We start from the raw sequence: 24,667 nt of genomic DNA on the forward strand, positions 1-24,667 counted from the left end.
CGGCAGCAGGTCCGGGACTCTGCAAGCTCGGTTCTGTGGAAGAACAAAGCAAATTCATCTCAGTAGAGGCACACACAACAGTCTCCCAGTCACATCAGAAAGCAGGAACCAGCCTGATGTCCACCCAGGCATCACTCTCAGCTCCTGTGGAACCCCTGTTCTCCCTGAGGCACCAGAAGGAGACCTTGAGGCAGAATCAAACCAGGAGTGAGGAGTGATGGGTGGCAAGATCGCTTCAGCCTCTGAACCACACTATGGCTTCATGTCTGCCCACTGTGCAAGCTTGCTTCCTGTCCCTGGCTCTGGCTTGTGTGCAGCTCCCATTGCAAAAGGCACTCGAGAAGCACTAGGCCATGAAGGGCTCCAGATGTGGGCCAGGAAGGTGGTATTCAGAATACACTCTACATTGGACAAGTCTTGTAGACACAAAGGAACTTTCAGAGACATGAATGGTCTCCTAAGGAAGCCATCAGGATTCAGGCCACAGCTCTCTCGTGCTCGCTCTCACTTTCCTCAGTAAAGGAGTGCCACCGTTGTTTGTGGCTGTGGACACCCAGGAGAATACCAGATGTCCCCTGCCTTGCTCTCCAGGACACAGGGACAAACCTGCAGGCAGAAAGTGCCTCTGTTCTGGGCAGCTGTGAGCCATCTGAGCTGCTGAGGAAGGGTGGGCAGGCTCAGGGAACTTGGTCTGCAGTGGCTGTTTCAAGGCATGGGGTTGTGCCAAGGAGAAGCAGCCAGCTGGCTGTGCTCACCGCTCCCTCCAGTCCCTCAGGAGAGAGATGAGCCCTGATGCAGGTGGGCCCCTTTGCAGGTGCAACCTAGCCCCATTCACCCCCAGCGGGTAGGATGTGATCCAGCCCCACTGGTCAGCATGGGCTCACATTCACAAACAGGGATCAACACGCGAAAGCACACAAGCCCAAACTGTCTGGTCATGCTGCAGGAGATGGACTCGTCTCACAATCACAAGCAACAGGGGAGACTTGCCCTGCCCATCTCAGACACCCACAATGCTTCCGAGTCTTCTCGGAAGCTCATCTCAGCACAGGGAGAAGCTCAAAACCAGGCACACAGGATGGGATCCGACGCATACACGGAGTCATGTGGGAGCCGCACAGACTCCTTCCCCAAATCGGCTCCTGGGTGGCATTTCGGGGCACAAGCACACATAACCCTTGCTGGTTTCAGACACACCCCACGAGATCCACTGAATTGCCAGGGCCTTGGAGACTGTGTCCTAAGAAGCTTCCTAGCAGCTGAAACCTGACCAAAGTGGGCCCCTCAATCCCATGCTTCTGGGAACAGGACCGTCAAAATGCCATTCTTCCTGGGCACAAGAGCAATGCTAGGATGCACCAAGAAGGCCAACATGGCCACGGAACAAACCTGCCCCATAACCCTGAGCCTCGCAAGAGAAACCAAGCCATCTGCAGCTGCCATGTGGCTCGGTGACTTCCTGAGGAGCTCAGAAGGCAGAGGCTATGAGACAACTGCAGGCCCTGGCCAGCCAGGGTGTTCTGGGTCCTGGGCTGTTGCTTGTCATTGGGCTCACTCCCCTCCCGCCCAGGAACACCCCCTCCCCTCCACTACCATGTTCTGGACCAGGATCAGAAACCTACTCCTGCCTCCCCTGCACCTCCCGACCACAGAGGCCCCCGCATGTCAACTCACGCACCAGAAAATGTGCCAGGATCCAGAGGCCCATGGGCCACAAAAATGGATTTCTAGCAGAGTGCTCACACAGCCTCAACGACACACAACCGTGGAGCAGGAGAGGATGCACCAGGGTCCAAGCACGTCTGAGGGCACACACAGGCCCTTGCAGCTTCTTTCTGAGGGCATTCCAGTTGGCCCATGGCTGTCACCCATGTGCCCTGGGAGAGCTGCTGCACTTCCCCAAAGCACTGATGGAACTCAGCCCATTTATCAGGAGAAAGAGCCTTTCCAGGCCACGTCACACAACGATAGTGAACATGAAAGCTACTTCTCAGACAGGTGGCTGACAGGCACCCTTCCGTGTCTCAGTCACAGAGGAAGGATGACATAAGTGCCCCTCAAACATGGGCTTGGCATCACATTGTGCGAGGAGCCCGAGCTCTTTGTGCACACCTGCATCCATGTAAAAATCAAGTTCAGTGTGGCCGGCCAAGTTTAAGGAAAAAGCAAAACAAGAAGGCACCTGAGTGCATTTGCATAACACAGCCCCGCTTGACATCTGGACACAGCCACACACAGTCTCTTACCCCCTACTCCCACCATCTCCTAAGTGGACATGCAGGAGGGCTGTGAAGCATGTCCCACTGGAAATTCCCTGGCATGGCACACTAGCAAAGGAGCGTGGGGACATGCAGATGGAGCCACGGACCATCTCAAGATGCTAAGGACAACTCGGTGTCACGTCTCACATGACGTAGCTGTGTCTCCAGATGGGACAGACCATGAGACAGATGCTAAGTCACCACACCCTTGCCACCCTGCTGAAACTCAGAGCACCGAGGACAGAAGCCATATGGGCTTGTACCAAGCTCATGTTCCCATCGACTCCCAGGACCTAGCATAGCTCCTTCTCCATACCTGACTGTGGTTCGGCAGCAGGTCCGGGACTCTGCAAGCTCGGTTCTGTGGAAGAACAAAGCAAATTCATCTCAGTAGAGGCACACACAACAGTCTCCCAGTCACATCAGAAAGCAGGAACCAGCCTGATGTCCACCCAGGCATCACTCTCAGCTCCTGTGGAACCCCTGTTCTCCCTGAGGCACCAGAAGGAGACCTTGAGGCAGAATCAAACCAGGAGTGAGGAGTGATGGGTGGCAAGATCGCTTCAGCCTCTGAACCACACTATGGCTTCATGTCTGCCCACTGTGCAAGCTTGCTTCCTGTCCCTGGCTCTGGCTTGTGTGCAGCTCCCATTGCAAAAGGCACTCGAGAAGCACTAGGCCATGAAGGGCTCCAGATGTGGGCCAGGAAGGTGGTATTCAGAATACACTCTACATTGGACAAGTCTTGTAGACACAAAGGAACTTTCAGAGACATGAATGGTCTCCTAAGGAAGCCATCAGGATTCAGGCCACAGCTCTCTCGTGCTCGCTCTCACTTTCCTCAGTAAAGGAGTGCCACCGTTGTTTGTGGCTGTGGACACCCAGGAGAATACCAGATGTCCCCTGCCTTGCTCTCCAGGACACAGGGACAAACCTGCAGGCAGAAAGTGCCTCTGTTCTGGGCAGCTGTGAGCCATCTGAGCTGCTGAGGAAGGGTGGGCAGGCTCAGGGAACTTGGTCTGCAGTGGCTGTTTCAAGGCATGGGGTTGTGCCAAGGAGAAGCAGCCAGCTGGCTGTGCTCACCGCTCCCTCCAGTCCCTCAGGAGAGAGATGAGCCCTGATGCAGGTGGGCCCCTTTGCAGGTGCAACCTAGCCCCATTCACCCCCAGCGGGTAGGATGTGATCCAGCCCCACTGGTCAGCATGGGCTCACATTCACAAACAGGGATCAACACGCGAAAGCACACAAGCCCAAACTGTCTGGTCATGCTGCAGGAGATGGACTCGTCTCACAATCACAAGCAACAGGGGAGACTTGCCCTGCCCATCTCAGACACCCACAATGCTTCCGAGTCTTCTCGGAAGCTCATCTCAGCACAGGGAGAAGCTCAAAACCAGGCACACAGGATGGGATCCGACGCATACACGGAGTCATGTGGGAGCCGCACAGACTCCTTCCCCAAATCGGCTCCTGGGTGGCATTTCGGGGCACAAGCACACATAACCCTTGCTGGTTTCAGACACACCCCACGAGATCCACTGAATTGCCAGGGCCTTGGAGACTGTGTCCTAAGAAGCTTCCTAGCAGCTGAAACCTGACCAAAGTGGGCCCCTCAATCCCATGCTTCTGGGAACAGGACCGTCAAAATGCCATTCTTCCTGGGCACAAGAGCAATGCTAGGATGCACCAAGAAGGCCAACATGGCCACGGAACAAACCTGCCCCATAACCCTGAGCCTCGCAAGAGAAACCAAGCCATCTGCAGCTGCCATGTGGCTCGGTGACTTCCTGAGGAGCTCAGAAGGCAGAGGCTATGAGACAACTGCAGGCCCTGGCCAGCCAGGGTGTTCTGGGTCCTGGGCTGTTGCTTGTCATTGGGCTCACTCCCCTCCCGCCCAGGAACACCCCCTCCCCTCCACTACCATGTTCTGGACCAGGATCAGAAACCTACTCCTGCCTCCCCTGCACCTCCCGACCACAGAGGCCCCCGCATGTCAACTCACGCACCAGAAAATGTGCCAGGATCCAGAGGCCCATGGGCCACAAAAATGGATTTCTAGCAGAGTGCTCACACAGCCTCAACGACACACAACCGTGGAGCAGGAGAGGATGCACCAGGGTCCAAGCACGTCTGAGGGCACACACAGGCCCTTGCAGCTTCTTTCTGAGGGCATTCCAGTTGGCCCATGGCTGTCACCCATGTGCCCTGGGAGAGCTGCTGCACTTCCCCAAAGCACTGATGGAACTCAGCCCATTTATCAGGAGAAAGAGCCTTTCCAGGCCACGTCACACAACGATAGTGAACATGAAAGCTACTTCTCAGACAGGTGGCTGACAGGCACCCTTCCGTGTCTCAGTCACAGAGGAAGGATGACATAAGTGCCCCTCAAACATGGGCTTGGCATCACATTGTGCGAGGAGCCCGAGCTCTTTGTGCACACCTGCATCCATGTAAAAATCAAGTTCAGTGTGGCCGGCCAAGTTTAAGGAAAAAGCAAAACAAGAAGGCACCTGAGTGCATTTGCATAACACAGCCCCGCTTGACATCTGGACACAGCCACACACAGTCTCTTACCCCCTACTCCCACCATCTCCTAAGTGGACATGCAGGAGGGCTGTGAAGCATGTCCCACTGGAAATTCCCTGGCATGGCACACTAGCAAAGGAGCGTGGGGACATGCAGATGGAGCCACGGACCATCTCAAGATGCTAAGGACAACTCGGTGTCACGTCTCACATGACGTAGCTGTGTCTCCAGATGGGACAGACCATGAGACAGATGCTAAGTCACCACACCCTTGCCACCCTGCTGAAACTCAGAGCACCGAGGACAGAAGCCATATGGGCTTGTACCAAGCTCATGTTCCCATCGACTCCCAGGACCTAGCATAGCTCCTTCTCCATACCCGATGGTGGTTCGGCAGCAGGTCCGGGACTCTGCAAGCTCGGTTCTGTGGAAGAACAAAGCAAATTCATCTCAGTAGAGGCACACACAACAGTCTCCCAGTCACATCAGAAAGCAGGAACCAGCCTGATGTCCACCCAGGCATCACTCTCAGCTCCTGTGGAACCCCTGTTCTCCCTGAGGCACCAGAAGGAGACCTTGAGGCAGAATCAAACCAGGAGTGAGGAGTGATGGGTGGCAAGATCGCTTCAGCCTCTGAACCACACTATGGCTTCATGTCTGCCCACTGTGCAAGCTTGCTTCCTGTCCCTGGCTCTGGCTTGTGTGCAGCTCCCATTGCAAAAGGCACTCGAGAAGCACTAGGCCATGAAGGGCTCCAGATGTGGGCCAGGAAGGTGGTATTCAGAATACACTCTACATTGGACAAGTCTTGTAGACACAAAGGAACTTTCAGAGACATGAATGGTCTCCTAAGGAAGCCATCAGGATTCAGGCCACAGCTCTCTCGTGCTCGCTCTCACTTTCCTCAGTAAAGGAGTGCCACCGTTGTTTGTGGCTGTGGACACCCAGGAGAATACCAGATGTCCCCTGCCTTGCTCTCCAGGACACAGGGACAAACCTGCAGGCAGAAAGTGCCTCTGTTCTGGGCAGCTGTGAGCCATCTGAGCTGCTGAGGAAGGGTGGGCAGGCTCAGGGAACTTGGTCTGCAGTGGCTGTTTCAAGGCATGGGGTTGTGCCAAGGAGAAGCAGCCAGCTGGCTGTGCTCACCGCTCCCTCCAGTCCCTCAGGAGAGAGATGAGCCCTGATGCAGGTGGGCCCCTTTGCAGGTGCAACCTAGCCCCATTCACCCCCAGCGGGTAGGATGTGATCCAGCCCCACTGGTCAGCATGGGCTCACATTCACAAACAGGGATCAACACGCGAAAGCACACAAGCCCAAACTGTCTGGTCATGCTGCAGGAGATGGACTCGTCTCACAATCACAAGCAACAGGGGAGACTTGCCCTGCCCATCTCAGACACCCACAATGCTTCCGAGTCTTCTCGGAAGCTCATCTCAGCACAGGGAGAAGCTCAAAACCAGGCACACAGGATGGGATCCGACGCATACACGGAGTCATGTGGGAGCCGCACAGACTCCTTCCCCAAATCGGCTCCTGGGTGGCATTTCGGGGCACAAGCACACATAACCCTTGCTGGTTTCAGACACACCCCACGAGATCCACTGAATTGCCAGGGCCTTGGAGACTGTGTCCTAAGAAGCTTCCTAGCAGCTGAAACCTGACCAAAGTGGGCCCCTCAATCCCATGCTTCTGGGAACAGGACCGTCAAAATGCCATTCTTCCTGGGCACAAGAGCAATGCTAGGATGCACCAAGAAGGCCAACATGGCCACGGAACAAACCTGCCCCATAACCCTGAGCCTCGCAAGAGAAACCAAGCCATCTGCAGCTGCCATGTGGCTCGGTGACTTCCTGAGGAGCTCAGAAGGCAGAGGCTATGAGACAACTGCAGGCCCTGGCCAGCCAGGGTGTTCTGGGTCCTGGGCTGTTGCTTGTCATTGGGCTCACTCCCCTCCCGCCCAGGAACACCCCCTCCCCTCCACTACCATGTTCTGGACCAGGATCAGAAACCTACTCCTGCCTCCCCTGCACCTCCCGACCACAGAGGCCCCCGCATGTCAACTCACGCACCAGAAAATGTGCCAGGATCCAGAGGCCCATGGGCCACAAAAATGGATTTCTAGCAGAGTGCTCACACAGCCTCAACGACACACAACCGTGGAGCAGGAGAGGATGCACCAGGGTCCAAGCACGTCTGAGGGCACACACAGGCCCTTGCAGCTTCTTTCTGAGGGCATTCCAGTTGGCCCATGGCTGTCACCCATGTGCCCTGGGAGAGCTGCTGCACTTCCCCAAAGCACTGATGGAACTCAGCCCATTTATCAGGAGAAAGAGCCTTTCCAGGCCACGTCACACAACGATAGTGAACATGAAAGCTACTTCTCAGACAGGTGGCTGACAGGCACCCTTCCGTGTCTCAGTCACAGAGGAAGGATGACATAAGTGCCCCTCAAACATGGGCTTGGCATCACATTGTGCGAGGAGCCCGAGCTCTTTGTCCACAACTGCAGCTACGTCAAAATCCAAGTCAGTGTGGCCGGCCAAGTTTAAGGAAAAAGCAAAACAAGAAGGCACCTGAGTGCATTTGCATAACACAGCCCCGCTTGACATCTGGACACAGCCACACACAGTCTCTTACCCCCTACTCCCACCATCTCCTAAGTGGACATGCAGGAGGGCTGTGAAGCATGTCCCACTGGAAATTCCCTGGCATGGCACACTAGCAAAGGAGCGTGGGGACATGCAGATGGAGCCACGGACCATCTCAAGATGCTAAGGACAACTCGGTGTCACGTCTCACATGACGTAGCTGTGTCTCCAGATGGGACAGACCATGAGACAGATGCTAAGTCACCACACCCTTGCCACCCTGCTGAAACTCAGAGCACCGAGGACAGAAGCCATATGGGCTTGTACCAAGCTCATGTTCCCATCGACTCCCAGGACCTAGCATAGCTCCTTCTCCATACCCGATGGTGGTTCGGCAGCAGGTCCGGGACTCTGCAAGCTCGGTTCTGTGGAAGAACAAAGCAAATTCATCTCAGTAGAGGCACACACAACAGTCTCCCAGTCACATCAGAAAGCAGGAACCAGCCTGATGTCCACCCAGGCATCACTCTCAGCTCCTGTGGAACCCCTGTTCTCCCTGAGGCACCAGAAGGAGACCTTGAGGCAGAATCAAACCAGGAGTGAGGAGTGATGGGTGGCAAGATCGCTTCAGCCTCTGAACCACACTATGGCTTCATGTCTGCCCACTGTGCAAGCTTGCTTCCTGTCCCTGGCTCTGGCTTGTGTGCAGCTCCCATTGCAAAAGGCACTCGAGAAGCACTAGGCCATGAAGGGCTCCAGATGTGGGCCAGGAAGGTGGTATTCAGAATACACTCTACATTGGACAAGTCTTGTAGACACAAAGGAACTTTCAGAGACATGAATGGTCTCCTAAGGAAGCCATCAGGATTCAGGCCACAGCTCTCTCGTGCTCGCTCTCACTTTCCTCAGTAAAGGAGTGCCACCGTTGTTTGTGGCTGTGGACACCCAGGAGAATACCAGATGTCCCCTGCCTTGCTCTCCAGGACACAGGGACAAACCTGCAGGCAGAAAGTGCCTCTGTTCTGGGCAGCTGTGAGCCATCTGAGCTGCTGAGGAAGGGTGGGCAGGCTCAGGGAACTTGGTCTGCAGTGGCTGTTTCAAGGCATGGGGTTGTGCCAAGGAGAAGCAGCCAGCTGGCTGTGCTCACCGCTCCCTCCAGTCCCTCAGGAGAGAGATGAGCCCTGATGCAGGTGGGCCCCTTTGCAGGTGCAACCTAGCCCCATTCACCCCCAGCGGGTAGGATGTGATCCAGCCCCACTGGTCAGCATGGGCTCACATTCACAAACAGGGATCAACACGCGAAAGCACACAAGCCCAAACTGTCTGGTCATGCTGCAGGAGATGGACTCGTCTCACAATCACAAGCAACAGGGGAGACTTGCCCTGCCCATCTCAGACACCCACAATGCTTCCGAGTCTTCTCGGAAGCTCATCTCAGCACAGGGAGAAGCTCAAAACCAGGCACACAGGATGGGATCCGACGCATACACGGAGTCATGTGGGAGCCGCACAGACTCCTTCCCCAAATCGGCTCCTGGGTGGCATTTCGGGGCACAAGCACACATAACCCTTGCTGGTTTCAGACACACCCCACGAGATCCACTGAATTGCCAGGGCCTTGGAGACTGTGTCCTAAGAAGCTTCCTAGCAGCTGAAACCTGACCAAAGTGGGCCCCTCAATCCCATGCTTCTGGGAACAGGACCGTCAAAATGCCATTCTTCCTGGGCACAAGAGCAATGCTAGGATGCACCAAGAAGGCCAACATGGCCACGGAACAAACCTGCCCCATAACCCTGAGCCTCGCAAGAGAAACCAAGCCATCTGCAGCTGCCATGTGGCTCGGTGACTTCCTGAGGAGCTCAGAAGGCAGAGGCTATGAGACAACTGCAGGCCCTGGCCAGCCAGGGTGTTCTGGGTCCTGGGCTGTTGCTTGTCATTGGGCTCACTCCCCTCCCGCCCAGGAACACCCCCTCCCCTCCACTACCATGTTCTGGACCAGGATCAGAAACCTACTCCTGCCTCCCCTGCACCTCCCGACCACAGAGGCCCCCGCATGTCAACTCACGCACCAGAAAATGTGCCAGGATCCAGAGGCCCATGGGCCACAAAAATGGATTTCTAGCAGAGTGCTCACACAGCCTCAACGACACACAACCGTGGAGCAGGAGAGGATGCACCAGGGTCCAAGCACGTCTGAGGGCACACACAGGCCCTTGCAGCTTCTTTCTGAGGGCATTCCAGTTGGCCCATGGCTGTCACCCATGTGCCCTGGGAGAGCTGCTGCACTTCCCCAAAGCACTGATGGAACTCAGCCCATTTATCAGGAGAAAGAGCCTTTCCAGGCCACGTCACACAACGATAGTGAACATGAAAGCTACTTCTCAGACAGGTGGCTGACAGGCACCCTTCCGTGTCTCAGTCACAGAGGAAGGATGACATAAGTGCCCCTCAAACATGGGCTTGGCATCACATTGTGCGAGGAGCCCGAGCTCTTTGTCCACAACTGCAGCTACGTCAAAATCCAAGTTCAGTGTGGCCGGCCAAGTTTAAGGAAAAAGCAAAACAAGAAGGCACCTGAGTGCATTTGCATAACACAGCCCCGCTTGACATCTGGACACAGCCACACACAGTCTCTTACCCCCTACTCCCACCATCTCCTAAGTGGACATGCAGGAGGGCTGTGAAGCATGTCCCACTGGAAATTCCCTGGCATGGCACACTAGCAAAGGAGCGTGGGGACATGCAGATGGAGCCACGGACCATCTCAAGATGCTAAGGACAACTCGGTGTCACGTCTCACATGACGTAGCTGTGTCTCCAGATGGGACAGACCATGAGACAGATGCTAAGTCACCACACCCTTGCCACCCTGCTGAAACTCAGAGCACCGAGGACAGAAGCCATATGGGCTTGTACCAAGCTCATGTTCCCATCGACTCCCAGGACCTAGCATAGCTCCTTCTCCATACCCGACTGGTGGTTCGGCAGCAGGTCCGGGACTCTGCAAGCTCGGTTCTGTGGAAGAACAAAGCAAATTCATCTCAGTAGAGGCACACACAACAGTCTCCCAGTCACATCAGAAAGCAGGAACCAGCCTGATGTCCACCCAGGCATCACTCTCAGCTCCTGTGGAACCCCTGTTCTCCCTGAGGCACCAGAAGGAGACCTTGAGGCAGAATCAAACCAGGAGTGAGGAGTGATGGGTGGCAAGATCGCTTCAGCCTCTGAACCACACTATGGCTTCATGTCTGCCCACTGTGCAAGCTTGCTTCCTGTCCCTGGCTCTGGCTTGTGTGCAGCTCCCATTGCAAAAGGCACTCGAGAAGCACTAGGCCATGAAGGGCTCCAGATGTGGGCCAGGAAGGTGGTATTCAGAATACACTCTACATTGGACAAGTCTTGTAGACACAAAGGAACTTTCAGAGACATGAATGGTCTCCTAAGGAAGCCATCAGGATTCAGGCCACAGCTCTCTCGTGCTCGCTCTCACTTTCCTCAGTAAAGGAGTGCCACCGTTGTTTGTGGCTGTGGACACCCAGGAGAATACCAGATGTCCCCTGCCTTGCTCTCCAGGACACAGGGACAAACCTGCAGGCAGAAAGTGCCTCTGTTCTGGGCAGCTGTGAGCCATCTGAGCTGCTGAGGAAGGGTGGGCAGGCTCAGGGAACTTGGTCTGCAGTGGCTGTTTCAAGGCATGGGGTTGTGCCAAGGAGAAGCAGCCAGCTGGCTGTGCTCACCGCTCCCTCCAGTCCCTCAGGAGAGAGATGAGCCCTGATGCAGGTGGGCCCCTTTGCAGGTGCAACCTAGCCCCATTCACCCCCAGCGGGTAGGATGTGATCCAGCCCCACTGGTCAGCATGGGCTCACATTCACAAACAGGGATCAACACGCGAAAGCACACAAGCCCAAACTGTCTGGTCATGCTGCAGGAGATGGACTCGTCTCACAATCACAAGCAACAGGGGAGACTTGCCCTGCCCATCTCAGACACCCACAATGCTTCCGAGTCTTCTCGGAAGCTCATCTCAGCACAGGGAGAAGCTCAAAACCAGGCACACAGGATGGGATCCGACGCATACACGGAGTCATGTGGGAGCCGCACAGACTCCTTCCCCAAATCGGCTCCTGGGTGGCATTTCGGGGCACAAGCACACATAACCCTTGCTGGTTTCAGACACACCCCACGAGATCCACTGAATTGCCAGGGCCTTGGAGACTGTGTCCTAAGAAGCTTCCTAGCAGCTGAAACCTGACCAAAGTGGGCCCCTCAATCCCATGCTTCTGGGAACAGGACCGTCAAAATGCCATTCTTCCTGGGCACAAGAGCAATGCTAGGATGCACCAAGAAGGCCAACATGGCCACGGAACAAACCTGCCCCATAACCCTGAGCCTCGCAAGAGAAACCAAGCCATCTGCAGCTGCCATGTGGCTCGGTGACTTCCTGAGGAGCTCAGAAGGCAGAGGCTATGAGACAACTGCAGGCCCTGGCCAGCCAGGGTGTTCTGGGTCCTGGGCTGTTGCTTGTCATTGGGCTCACTCCCCTCCCGCCCAGGAACACCCCCTCCCCTCCACTACCATGTTCTGGACCAGGATCAGAAACCTACTCCTGCCTCCCCTGCACCTCCCGACCACAGAGGCCCCCGCATGTCAACTCACGCACCAGAAAATGTGCCAGGATCCAGAGGCCCATGGGCCACAAAAATGGATTTCTAGCAGAGTGCTCACACAGCCTCAACGACACACAACCGTGGAGCAGGAGAGGATGCACCAGGGTCCAAGCACGTCTGAGGGCACACACAGGCCCTTGCAGCTTCTTTCTGAGGGCATTCCAGTTGGCCCATGGCTGTCACCCATGTGCCCTGGGAGAGCTGCTGCACTTCCCCAAAGCACTGATGGAACTCAGCCCATTTATCAGGAGAAAGAGCCTTTCCAGGCCACGTCACACAACGATAGTGAACATGAAAGCTACTTCTCAGACAGGTGGCTGACAGGCACCCTTCCGTGTCTCAGTCACAGAGGAAGGATGACATAAGTGCCCCTCAAACATGGGCTTGGCATCACATTGTGCGAGGAGCCCGAGCTCTTTGTCCACACCTGCATCGATGTAAAAATCAAGTTCAGTGTGGCCGGCCAAGTTTAAGGAAAAAGCAAAACAAGAAGGCACCTGAGTGCATTTGCATAACACAGCCCCGCTTGACATCTGGACACAGCCACACACAGTCTCTTACCCCCTACTCCCACCATCTCCTAAGTGGACATGCAGGAGGGCTGTGAAGCATGTCCCACTGGAAATTCCCTGGCATGGCACACTAGCAAAGGAGCGTGGGGACATGCAGATGGAGCCACGGACCATCTCAAGATGCTAAGGACAACTCGGTGTCACGTCTCACATGACGTAGCTGTGTCTCCAGATGGGACAGACCATGAGACAGATGCTAAGTCACCACACCCTTGCCACCCTGCTGAAACTCAGAGCACCGAGGACAGAAGCCATATGGGCTTGTACCAAGCTCATGTTCCCATCGACTCCCAGGACCTAGCATAGCTCCTTCTCCATACCCGATGGTGGTTCGGCAGCAGGTCCGGGACTCTGCAAGCTCGGTTCTGTGGAAGAACAAAGCAAATTCATCTCAGTAGAGGCACACACAACAGTCTCCCAGTCACATCAGAAAGCAGGAACCAGCCTGATGTCCACCCAGGCATCACTCTCAGCTCCTGTGGAACCCCTGTTCTCCCTGAGGCACCAGAAGGAGACCTTGAGGCAGAATCAAACCAGGAGTGAGGAGTGATGGGTGGCAAGATCGCTTCAGCCTCTGAACCACACTATGGCTTCATGTCTGCCCACTGTGCAAGCTTGCTTCCTGTCCCTGGCTCTGGCTTGTGTGCAGCTCCCATTGCAAAAGGCACTCGAGAAGCACTAGGCCATGAAGGGCTCCAGATGTGGGCCAGGAAGGTGGTATTCAGAATACACTCTACATTGGACAAGTCTTGTAGACACAAAGGAACTTTCAGAGACATGAATGGTCTCCTAAGGAAGCCATCAGGATTCAGGCCACAGCTCTCTCGTGCTCGCTCTCACTTTCCTCAGTAAAGGAGTGCCACCGTTGTTTGTGGCTGTGGACACCCAGGAGAATACCAGATGTCCCCTGCCTTGCTCTCCAGGACACAGGGACAAACCTGCAGGCAGAAAGTGCCTCTGTTCTGGGCAGCTGTGAGCCATCTGAGCTGCTGAGGAAGGGTGGGCAGGCTCAGGGAACTTGGTCTGCAGTGGCTGTTTCAAGGCATGGGGTTGTGCCAAGGAGAAGCAGCCAGCTGGCTGTGCTCACCGCTCTTTTAGTGCACTCTACTCTCCATTTCTATGCACAATCTCCTTTTTTGTAAATCAAGTTCATCTTATCATGCTATGGATATATCAACGACTTTTTTGGCATGAAATCACCCGATACATCATGGGTCTAAATATTATAGATTCTTAGGTAAATGTTTTTCTCCCTTCTATATCTTTTCCCCCTCTTCTATTGATTTTGCTGGTAACCTTTATTCAGTTGTTTTTTAGTGAAAATTTGATATAACTGCCCAACACCTTATCCTTGGCATCACTTTTTATTACTCAATGTAGCTCTTTCCATACCTTGAGATTCCGCAAATTGAACATCTGTGTTTTCACTTGATACTAAAAAAAAAAAAAATAGAATTATTCAGTTGTACACATTTCCATGTATTCCAAATCAATGCATTTGGAAAACAGCCACACAGTCTTTCATTCCCCCTGATATCACAGTTACTAATTTGCTAACGTGATAGGTTTCGTAGTGTCAAATTTTTGACTTTCACGTACAGGAATTATACTAGGAGGCAAATCTCTTATTTTCCTTTGTTCAATTTGCACATTTTCCACTCATATTTGTCTCCATTTGATGGTTTCTGTTGAGTTCAGTACTAATTTAGTCCTATCTTCCAGTGTATTTGAGCAGGAAGGACATTTTGCAGAGTGTAAGTGAACCGTAACGCAAGCACCAATGTTCTCTTCAGTGACTTCGAACACGGCATGTTCCTACTATCAGTGAGCTATTCATGGCTTGTGCATGGGTTTGAATCAGTCTGAAAAATTACATACTTTTGCACTTTCTTTCTCGGGACACTTTGACTGATGCATCAATTTCATCAATAACCCCCTAAATAGGAACCATACTACATTTAATGTAATACATGTATTAAGTTAATTTACATCAGATTTCTGGTTTATTATGAACATAATTCCATATAGGTATAAAATTGGAAAGTCACTGATTTACTTGTCTGAAGGGAAAAATAAGCTTTAGTTTCTCACTTGATTCTTCTGCAAACAGCATAAGAGTTGGCCTCTGCAAGTCAAGGACATCATTTTATCTGCCCTTTTGTCTCAAATTTTGTCAAATAGCTCCTAATCTGTGCCATCATTGTACAACAGATCAGGTCTAGTCTGGGTAGGGATAGCATATTTCTTAGGTTTAGTCCTTAGCTGCTTCCCAGTGTCTATGCTTTTCCCATTACACCTGGGAGCCTTGTCTGCTTTACAGTACAGGCAGTGAAATTATTCAGAAAACCTCAATGTTTGCCCATGATGCCACTTCAATGATTTCTCACCTGAACTTTCTTCTGAAGTACACAATGTACTGATATATTCCATGCTATCCCCAAAGCTCAGTCTAGAATGTTCTGAACTGTTCCTTAGTGACGAGTCATTCTGGTCCTCAAATATCTGCGGATAGTTTCTGATAAAAAACTCTACAATAGAAATCTGTGAGACAAACGGATGAAAATAGGGTGCTGTTTTTAACAGGCAAATACAGAAGTTGTGCATTCTCTGTGAGTATTGGGCATTACAAAAATATGAAATACAAATCTAAGAAAATTCAGTTGATATTAATGCATATGGACCAGTTTTATCCCTACACCACAGTTATATTTTTAAGAATATTCAGTAGCTTGCTAAAAATACTGTCCATCTGAAAAGCAGCATTTCCTGGGTCTTTTAAAATTAATTATTAGTATTTCCTTGATACTAACTTTCATGGTTAATATAGCTTAGCTGTCATTCTATGTAGAGGAAGGTGCAATGATTAAGTGCCTAAATCCTAAGCTTGCAACCTCTTGGATCCCGTATTTATCCACGTTCCGACTGCTCTACTTCCCCTCCAGCTCCCTGTTTGTGACCAGAGAAAGCAGTGTGTAGGATGGTTGAATGCCTTGGGACCCTGCACCTGCATCGGAGACCTGGAAGATGCTCCTGGGTCCTGACTCCAGGTTTTGGATCAGTTCAGCTCCAGCCATTGCAGCCATTTGGGGAGTGATGCAGCAGATAGATCATCTGTCTCTCCTTCCCATAAATTTGTCTTTCCAATAAAAATTAGTCTTAGAAAATATGATATTTGAACTGATGATGTGTACTTCCACAGAATTTACAAAGCACCCAATTAGAAGAAAACATGGGCAATGTGATTCTCTAGTGAGTCACATTAAGCCTGGGGAGCAGAAATTCTTTGTAGATCCTTGGATATGAATGGAGTCAACTGTAAAGCAAGTGTCTGTTTCTTTAGCGGCAGTCCCTCCACAAACACTGCTCTGCTTCACTCTGTCATCACATCTGTTTCAGCTTCGTAAGAGCTGTGATCGTACTGGGGACATTAGGTCTGTTAGGATGCTCTAGAAACTCTGACTCATTTTCACACTGCAGTAGCACAGATGAAACCGAGACAGCATCTTACTGAATGAGCTGCAACACTAAGGGGAAGGACACTGAGCGGGGAATTGTGTGTGCTCATCTTGAACAGGCAGTGTCACTGTTGACCTCAGGAGATTGTTATCAACACTCCTGCCACTGCTCAGCTAAGGAAGCCTTCATAAAGAAACTGTTCAGGCTTACATGGTCCTGAATGATAAGAGATGAAAGTCTACCTCGGACTGGCCAGATACGAAAACCCCTATTTCCTTCTGTAACGGTATGGAAGTTTCTTCCCTAGGTTTTAGCAGCCCACACTTCTGTTTCCTCTTAATACAGAATAAATGACCCTGGCATTCAAGAAGGGTACATGGCACCTTTCATTTGTAAACTTTGGCTGATCACAATGGGAATGGGTCACATCATTACCTTTTTAAGTAATTCCATTTCCAGGGATGAGTTTATTGATGTTGCTTCCCAAAGGTAAAATATGCTTGGTGTGATCGAAACTGCTAACTCTGATGCATTCATCATGTTCATGGAGGCATTTTGAGAGATCTCATGTAAACATGAGCACAACTCCTTGAGTATATCCAGATTACATAAGGGCAGATTTTCTAAGAGCCTAAATAGATACACAAAAAACATGCAGTTACTTTCTTGCTGAAGTAGTGGGTACAAAGGGAGAAGGGTGGACTTTCAGTGACTAAGTTCATGAAAATACAGACAAATTGAGAAATGGGGCTTAATGATAGCACAGGGTTTGTTGTTGTTGTTAAAATCACAATGTGTTTTCACTTGAGATAACTTTGTTAATAGCACATTTACAAGAGTGTACAAAAATGGTGGTTGTACTCCAGAATGGGTGGCAAGGTTACTGAGGAAACCCAACAGCATTTGAATTGCAAACACTGTACTTTGTAATGTAGCAGTGAAGGAATGCTCTCTCAAGGCAATAATCTAAAACAATGAAGCAAAAATCACATTCAAGGTTAGCCACCTAATGAATATTGGCAAAATGTTAGTAAGACCAACTGCTCTTGCAGCAAGTCTCTGGGGTCAGTGAGATTCTTCCTCACCAATGTGATATTCATAATGTACACAATTCCCAGGTCTGCACAGCACTGCCGCGTGATGTGAAATAAAAACTCAATGGGTTAATGTGGCACAGTCTACCCATCTTCTAATTCTTTGTGTATGCGATTATGTGAGCCCCTTTCAAAGTGCACATTCTGGTAGTGGTTAAAACTTGAAAGCAAAAACTACTATTTCTCTCAAACTGTGTTGGCTGTATTTTGAGACACATCAGAAGTCAATGTTAATTATATAATCACCTCTTGATTTCCGTGGCTTTCTCTTCATCCTCTTTGTCAATAATACTAAACCATTTACAGTATAGTTGTTTCGTAAAAATAGTACTGGGGATCAGTCGAAGACAATCCTTGAGGAGATGAAAAAAGAATCATAAACGTTTGTTGACAAATATGGTTTGGAGGAAGTGTACAAGTAGCATTTCATTGTAACATTCATTTTAATCACAATTTTCTAGAAATTCCAACTGTGACCTCTCTAAATCTTAGCTTGCCATTTACACCAATGTGTACATCCAGAAATGGGTGCTTGGATTTCTTCTAAAATGATACATGTGAAATCAGATTCTAGAAAGTTCTGGGAGGGAGGACAAAGTCCTTTATTGTCTACATGTTCTTTGGGGCATAACTACAGCAGTGTGTTAACCTGTTGCCAGGAAACTCAGCAGTCCAAATCAGAAGGTCATTTCAATTTCTGGGTGCTCCGCTTCTGTTCCAGCTCCTTACTAATGTGTGTGAGAATGCTGTATATATTAATTGCCCAATTGCTTAGAACCCTGACACTCACATCAGAGACTTAGATGGAGTGCCCTTTTCCAAGCTTCAGCTTGGCCCAACCCAGTCAAGCCCAGTACATGATGGTCAGCTGGGGAGTGAACAGTCATACAATAACGATCTTCATGTGTATGTGCATGTGTGTCCATGCATACACAAATGCATTTGTGCTCTTGTATGTGTATTAATTTATTTGAAACATGAAAAAAAAATCAATATTTGAAAGATGAAGTGACAGGGAGAGACAGAGACTGATAGAATGAGAGACCTCCCATACACTGCTTTATTCTGCATGTAGCCACACCGGCCAGGCCAAAACAGGGCCATGTGAAGCCAGGAGCCAGGAGCTCTGCCACATGAGTCACACGGACCTGAGTACTTGGGCCATCTTTTGTTGCTTCCCAAGTACCCCCAGTGTGTGCAGGAAGGGACTCACCATCTCTGAATAACCATAGGAACATGGGATGACTTGGGAATTTCTGGGTCTGTTGAGCACTGCATTTTCATGAATGTGGTAGCCTCTCTGACTTGCCTGGGCTTCCGAGCTAATGGGGTGTTCAAAAACCACACTGACCCAAGGAGAACACAGAAATGATATTTGCAACTACACCTCTGCTTCTAGGTTGTGCAAGGGCAAATTCAGTTGGGTGCTTGCACTGATTTGTGGTCTGAACCAACTCTCCAGGCGAGTCATACTGTATTTACCCAGAGTCACACTATAACACTTGCAGAAGGCTTAACGCCACATCTTAAAAAAAAAAAAAATGTAGCATCAGTTTCATGTGTGTTCCTCAGAGTGGACAGTGCAAACTTGTGATTACCCTATCTAGAATATATTGTCATGATTTCAGCAAACTACTGGTAGTTTATAGATCATTACAGAACTGTTGCTTCTTATCACAGGTCATCATGCGGAGGTTAAGACAAAAAGCTAGGATAATAAATTTCCCAAATTTAAAGGGTTTGTGTAAATTTTTAAAAATTACTTCATTTTATGACATTTTTTCATAGGTGCTGGGATTTCCCCAGCCCCAGTTTGTGTAATTATTAAGTAGCAGATTTTGGTTTCACAGTTGCTAAAATTACCAACAATTCAATTTGGCCTTTGTTCCATTATATCTGCCTATAGAAACCCATAATAATTGTGATTTCATTGTACACTTTTAAGATAAATGTACATTTTATATCTTTTATGCTTTCTTAGAAAAAAATTATTAATTTGAAATGGAAAATTACAGACAGAAGGGGAAAGACTTTCCATCTGCTGGTTTGCTCCCCAAATGGCAGTAATATCCAAGAATGGGCCAGGTCAAAGCCGGGATACAGGAAATTCATCTGAGTCTCCCACATGGGTGCACAAGCCCTCTAACTAGGGCTGTCTTCCATTGATTCCCCAGGTGAACAGGAAGATGAACGTCAAGTAAAACAATGAGAATTTGAACCATTCCCCACACAGAATGCTGATACTGCAGGTGACGGCTGCACCAAGTGTCAATGCTGTCCTCTCGTTTGAGTTTTTATAAACTTTTTTTTTATTCTTTTATTTTAATAATCATTAATAGTTGATTCGAGCACAAAGGGTCAAGAGTTACAGGAGAGTGGGTAAGACCATTGTTTCCACATTTTATGTGTGTATCTGGGGTAAGGAGGGAGATAAATGGAGACGCCCCACCCAGCCTCCCACCCCATCCCAGGGTCCCCAACATGAAGCATGCTCCAAGGGCACCGCTCAAGTAGTTTTGATAGTTCAACAGTTCTGAATTGCTGCCAATCTCGCCTTTCCAAGCACAATGTAATCTCTCCAGAATCCACTGGCTGACACAGCCCACCTTACACTTGATTTTAGCCAAAAGGCTGAGAAGCGATATAGCCCACGTTAGAGTCTCTGTTTGCCCAGATTTTCACTGCCAATGTGTGCTGGGGCAGATGATGAATTTGTTCTGTCCTCCATCCTTTTGTGGTACCAGGTGTCCTCTGCAGGTTCCAATAGACTGCCATATCCTCCATTTGCACCTGGATATGCTGTCTACTGTTCCTGAGACTCCAAGGAGGCTCAGCTTTGACACTTGCACTCCATGGTCAGACCATGGAACCTGCAATTCTCTTCATGATTGGGGTTCTGAGATCAGCAGTTCAGTTGGAGGAACCCCCAAAGAATGTTTGTCTGAAGTGATCCCAGACCTGATTCTTGTGTGTGAATGCCAATACAGGGTCTGGCACAGTCCATCGCCCCGATGAGCTTATACATATGCTGGTGGTTGCAACTGCTGGGTCAGTTCTGTTTCCAGCCCTGTCTCCCACATGAACCAACGGGTGGTCAAGCCTGATTCTGTCCACTTTACACTCAGCACTCATGCAAACCAGTGGGAGCTGCAGCCTAGTCGAGGAGACTCCCAGTAATCCCCACCAGGCCTGCCCCCTACCCTGGTTCCCTTGCTTGCCAGTATGTACCACTGACTTGTCCAGTCTGTCCCACATCCCATTCAGCGCTCCTACATGTCAATAGGCACTGACACCTAGTTCAACCCAACCAGCCCACACACATACTGGTAGGTGCCATTCTGTCTAGCCACCCCTGCCCCAGTCCTGGTTTTCATGCTCTCCAGCACGGAGTGGTAACTCCCAGTATTTCCCTACTGGGCCACTTCCACTCCTGAAACATACACTCTCCACATGGTTCTGCAGTTTAACTTGACAGAATTAGCCCCCAGTGCCAGCCTCTGACAGCTGATGCTGTGGCAAAGCCCAACCAACCGTCACCCACTCTAACTTATGCCTGCATCAGTAAGAACAGTCAGCTCAGCCTGACTTTTCTCTGATCTAGCTCACATTAGGCCTACAAGTGTTGTACCTTTGCCTGGTCTGGTCTACCCCCATCCCAACTCACGCTCTCCAGTGGAGTGGTAGTCCAGCAGGGGAACCCTCCACATTCCCCCTACCAGCTTTGCCCCCTCCCTCCCTGGTTCTCATTTGTGCTGGTTGGATGCTGAGCACAGTCTGGTATGGTGCCCCTCGCTTCAGCATTTGCCAGTGAGTGCTGAAGCCTATCCTGCCCCAACCTACCTCCAATTCCAGCTGATGCTGGTGGGGGTTATAGCCTATCCCAGCCCAGCAGGCACCAGTCCCAGCAGTAATGTGTATTGCTATATGTTGCAACCAAACCTGGCCTGATCCACACTCTGTTCTGGTGCTCGGATTTGCCAGTGGGTGATGTGAACTGGTTCAGCCTTGTGTCCCCTGATCTATGCCAAATGTATGTCGGTGGGTACCTTTCCCTGCTCTGGTCTGGGCCACTCCCTATCTTGGTTCTTGTGCTCACCTGCAGGGACTGTGACCTGACAAAGGAGCTTTCCAAGCTCCTCCTCAGAACCTCTCCCAGTGCCAGATCTTGCGCACACTGGTGGGTCCATGGGTCAGCCCTACTTAGTCCACCTCCTGCCCTAGCAATAACAGTGGCCTTTCCTGACTGGCCTTCAACCCATTCCCGTTCTTACTGTTGGATGTTACAGCCCAGCCAAGGTTCGGCCATACCCAGACACTGCTCACACTTGGCTCAGTAAAGGCAGAGACCTAGCCCAGTCCATCATACACCTACCCTGGTTCTCACGAGCACCAGGTGGTGCTGGAGTCTAACCCGACTTGGTACGCCCAGCCCCAGGCCACACTTGTGCCAAGAGACGCTGCAGCCATACCCAGACCAGAACATAGCCCCCACTCTGGCCCCCACACTCACCAGTGGGAACTGCAACCCGGTGACGGTATCCTCTTAGCCCCTAAACAGGCCTATTCCCATTCATAGATTACATGGTATGCCAATGGTTGCTCTGACCCAGCTAGGCATAGCCCCTCACACAAGTGAGGCCTTTGCCTTAGATGCCATGGCCTAGCATGTCTGTGTCTTGGACCATGTGATCATCAGGAAGAGCTGTGACCCAATAGGGGAGTTTCTCAAGTTCCTCCACTTGACCCCCTCCCAGACCCAGATCTCATACATGCCAGTGGATGTTAGGCCAGTGCCTGGCAGAGTCTACCCTTCCACTGTGGCCTGTATGAGCTAGTGAATGTTGCAGCCCAGCCCACCAGACACCCTGTTTTAGGATGCACAATCGGATGCTGCTGCCTTGACCTGCCAAGACTGTCATCAGTTCCTTTACCCATGAGTGATGGTAGGTTCCATGGTCACACCTAGTTCAGCCCATAACCACCCCAACTCTGGAGCTAACCAGCAGCACCTGTATTTCCACAGGGTGGGACCCACACATCACCCACAAAATCGTCAGATGCAGAGAGAGGGAGACACACAAATATAATAAACACAAAGAGTGGGGGAAGGCAGGGACATAAAGATGCACTAAGAGAGAAGGAAAGAAAAAAAATAAAAAATAAAAAATAAAGAGAGAAGGAAAGGAGAGAAAGACAGACAGAGAGAGATCATGCATAGACAAATAAGGATAATATCAAAGTATTAAGGTCAGGCCTAGTCTGATGCCAGAAGCTAAGAGCTTTATTCTTGTCTCCCACATGGCTGGCAAGCAGACCAGTACCTTAGCTATGTTCTTCTGACTTCTGAGAGGCACTAACAGGATGCTCCACCCAAAACACAGCAGGGCTCCAGCTGGTGCTCTGATGTGGAATGACAGCATCCCAAGCCCCAACATTCCACAGCACTCAACATTTTTAGAATTCTAACCTTGCTTCGTCTGTTGTAGGCACTTTCACAATCTTTTGATCTAAACTTTGTGATCAGGACTGGCTACTATGCAAACGCAACTATGAGTACTTGGCTTAAGTACGGTAAGAATGAACATAAGATACCAATGGGGGCTGGCATTGAGGCAGCTCTAAGCAGTCCTTCTTAAGCACCTGTTAAGGAAAGGGCATGAGACTGGGAAGAAGTGACGGTGAAATCAAGGCACCTTGTCTTTGCATCTAGGTGTATTTTAATTCATTTTATGATAGATGTTTGTGTAATGTAGAAAACCCCTGGAATGGTATTCAACAGCTTCAAATGAGGTGTGTTTGGAAAAGTCTGATGTCATGAGCAAAGTGCTATCAATTTCAGCAAATACAGAAGGATTGTTGTGGCCAAACTTCCATAGGAATAATGAGGATTTGGAAGACCCTTTTGTATTAGAAACTATGGTAGCATTATTTTGCATAGTGTGCATATGCAAACAGCAGGAGTAAGTTTTGAAAACTAGGGAAGCCTAACATGCAGAGTCTGTCCAATGAAGGAAGCAGCGACCTACAGTTTGGAATTTCTGATGCGTTCTTCGATTTCTTGGATGCTTAGTCAATCGGGCCAATCACTGTTCTTGAACTGCCATGACAAATGAAACCCTTCACACAGCTTCCTTACTATGCATGGATGATAACACATCTCTCCCTACCTTTAACAAAGCGGCCACGACGAGTGGAGATTCATTAGTCCAGTCAAATTCTCTTCCAAGTGGAACTCTTTCCTTCAGAGACAGAAACGATTTTATATTGTCGATCTTATAGAAAATATTCTGTGTCTGTGGCCCCTTTTCCTTTAAAACATGAAGCATCTCCTGTGTCAAAGAAAAAAGACAGCAAATTATAGGACATTTCATAACCACCAGCCCAGACGATGAACTACACCTGTAGAGAAGAACAGACACAGGATGTGAATTGCAAGAGCTGATGGATGGAAAGAAAGGAAATTTGTCTCAGTGGCTCTAAATATATTTTCCAATCACCCATCTAATCTATGCCCATACACCTAATGGTTTTTGACTGCTGATTTTAACCTTATTTTCCAATTCAGGAAACAAAACTGTAAAAACAAAACATTTTTCAAGCTTTTAACAGCTTTATCTCTACTATTTACACTGCCATTTTCATTGTTTCTCATTGTTTCTCAACTAGGAAAACATTATTGCCACACTTGTTGCCATCAACTCAACTTTCTTTCAATGACTATGGGCTGCACTGCTGCTTCCTATAGTTGCCTACACTCATTTAAAACCAGGGAGGGCCCAGCACAGTAGCATAGCGGCTAAAGTCCTCACCTTGCACACGCCAGGATCCCATATGGGCACCAGTTCTCATCTCGGCAACCTCGCTACCCATTCACCTCCCTGTTTGTGGCTTTGGAAAGCAGTCAAGAACAGCCCAAAGGACAGCCCTTGGGACCCTGCACCCACACGGGAGACCTGGAAGAAGCTCCTGGAATAAAAATTAATCCTTAAAAAAAAAAAAAACAGGATGAATGTCCACACATGGCAAGATGGCTTCTTTGTGTGCCCATCCTACTAGAGTTCACTTCCTTCTACTTCACAGTCAAACCACCATGGGGATTTGTCATTTATTAGGATCCTTATTTCGCGTGTGACCTTGGACATAATATGTTACCTTACTAATGCTTTCCTTTTATCCATTAAGGACATAATCTTAATGAAGACTCTAGGAACTCCATGAACTTGTATATGGTGCAAGGCCTAGGGTAACATCTAGCATGTACCGAAACTGATAAAGTCCTTCCCACTCAGGACGCTACTCTCTGTATCCAGGAGAGTGCAAGCAAATAGACAATCAGCCAATGTGCTTTCCGGCTAGTAAAAATCCCCGTTGGAACGAACATGCGCCAAGTCCCGTGGATTTTATTTGATACATTTTCTCACGATGGCAGTATAAATACACTGCAGGATAATGCTTTGAGGAATCTGAAATACAAATCAGGCTCATGTGAATGAGGTCGCGGG

At 50.0% G+C, this 24,667-nt stretch overlaps 2 long non-coding RNA genes across 2 annotated transcripts; both read right to left on the minus strand.

Annotated features, from left to right (window-relative positions):
• On the minus strand, window positions 1-8,342 carry LOC121159262. Its single transcript, XR_005884325.1, has 4 exons — window positions 7,756-8,342; window positions 5,167-5,211; window positions 2,578-2,622; window positions 1-33 (listed from the first exon to the last, which is right to left on the minus strand). It is a non-coding gene; the product is annotated as an uncharacterized LOC121159262 (long non-coding RNA).
• Window positions 8,343-10,352: 2,010 nt separating this feature from the next.
• On the minus strand, window positions 10,353-23,486 carry LOC121159263. Its single transcript, XR_005884326.1, has 7 exons — window positions 23,333-23,486; window positions 17,412-17,518; window positions 16,507-16,702; window positions 15,003-15,156; window positions 14,008-14,049; window positions 12,936-12,980; window positions 10,353-10,391 (listed from the first exon to the last, which is right to left on the minus strand). It is a non-coding gene; the product is annotated as an uncharacterized LOC121159263 (long non-coding RNA).
• Between the last annotated feature and the right edge of the window lie 1,181 nt (window positions 23,487-24,667).

Source organism: Ochotona curzoniae, unplaced genomic scaffold (assembly GCF_017591425.1).
Source record: "Ochotona curzoniae isolate NIBS_2020 unplaced genomic scaffold, NIBS_Ocur_1.0 contig_4105, whole genome shotgun sequence".
NCBI classification, from domain to species: Eukaryota; Metazoa; Chordata; class Mammalia; order Lagomorpha; family Ochotonidae; genus Ochotona; species Ochotona curzoniae.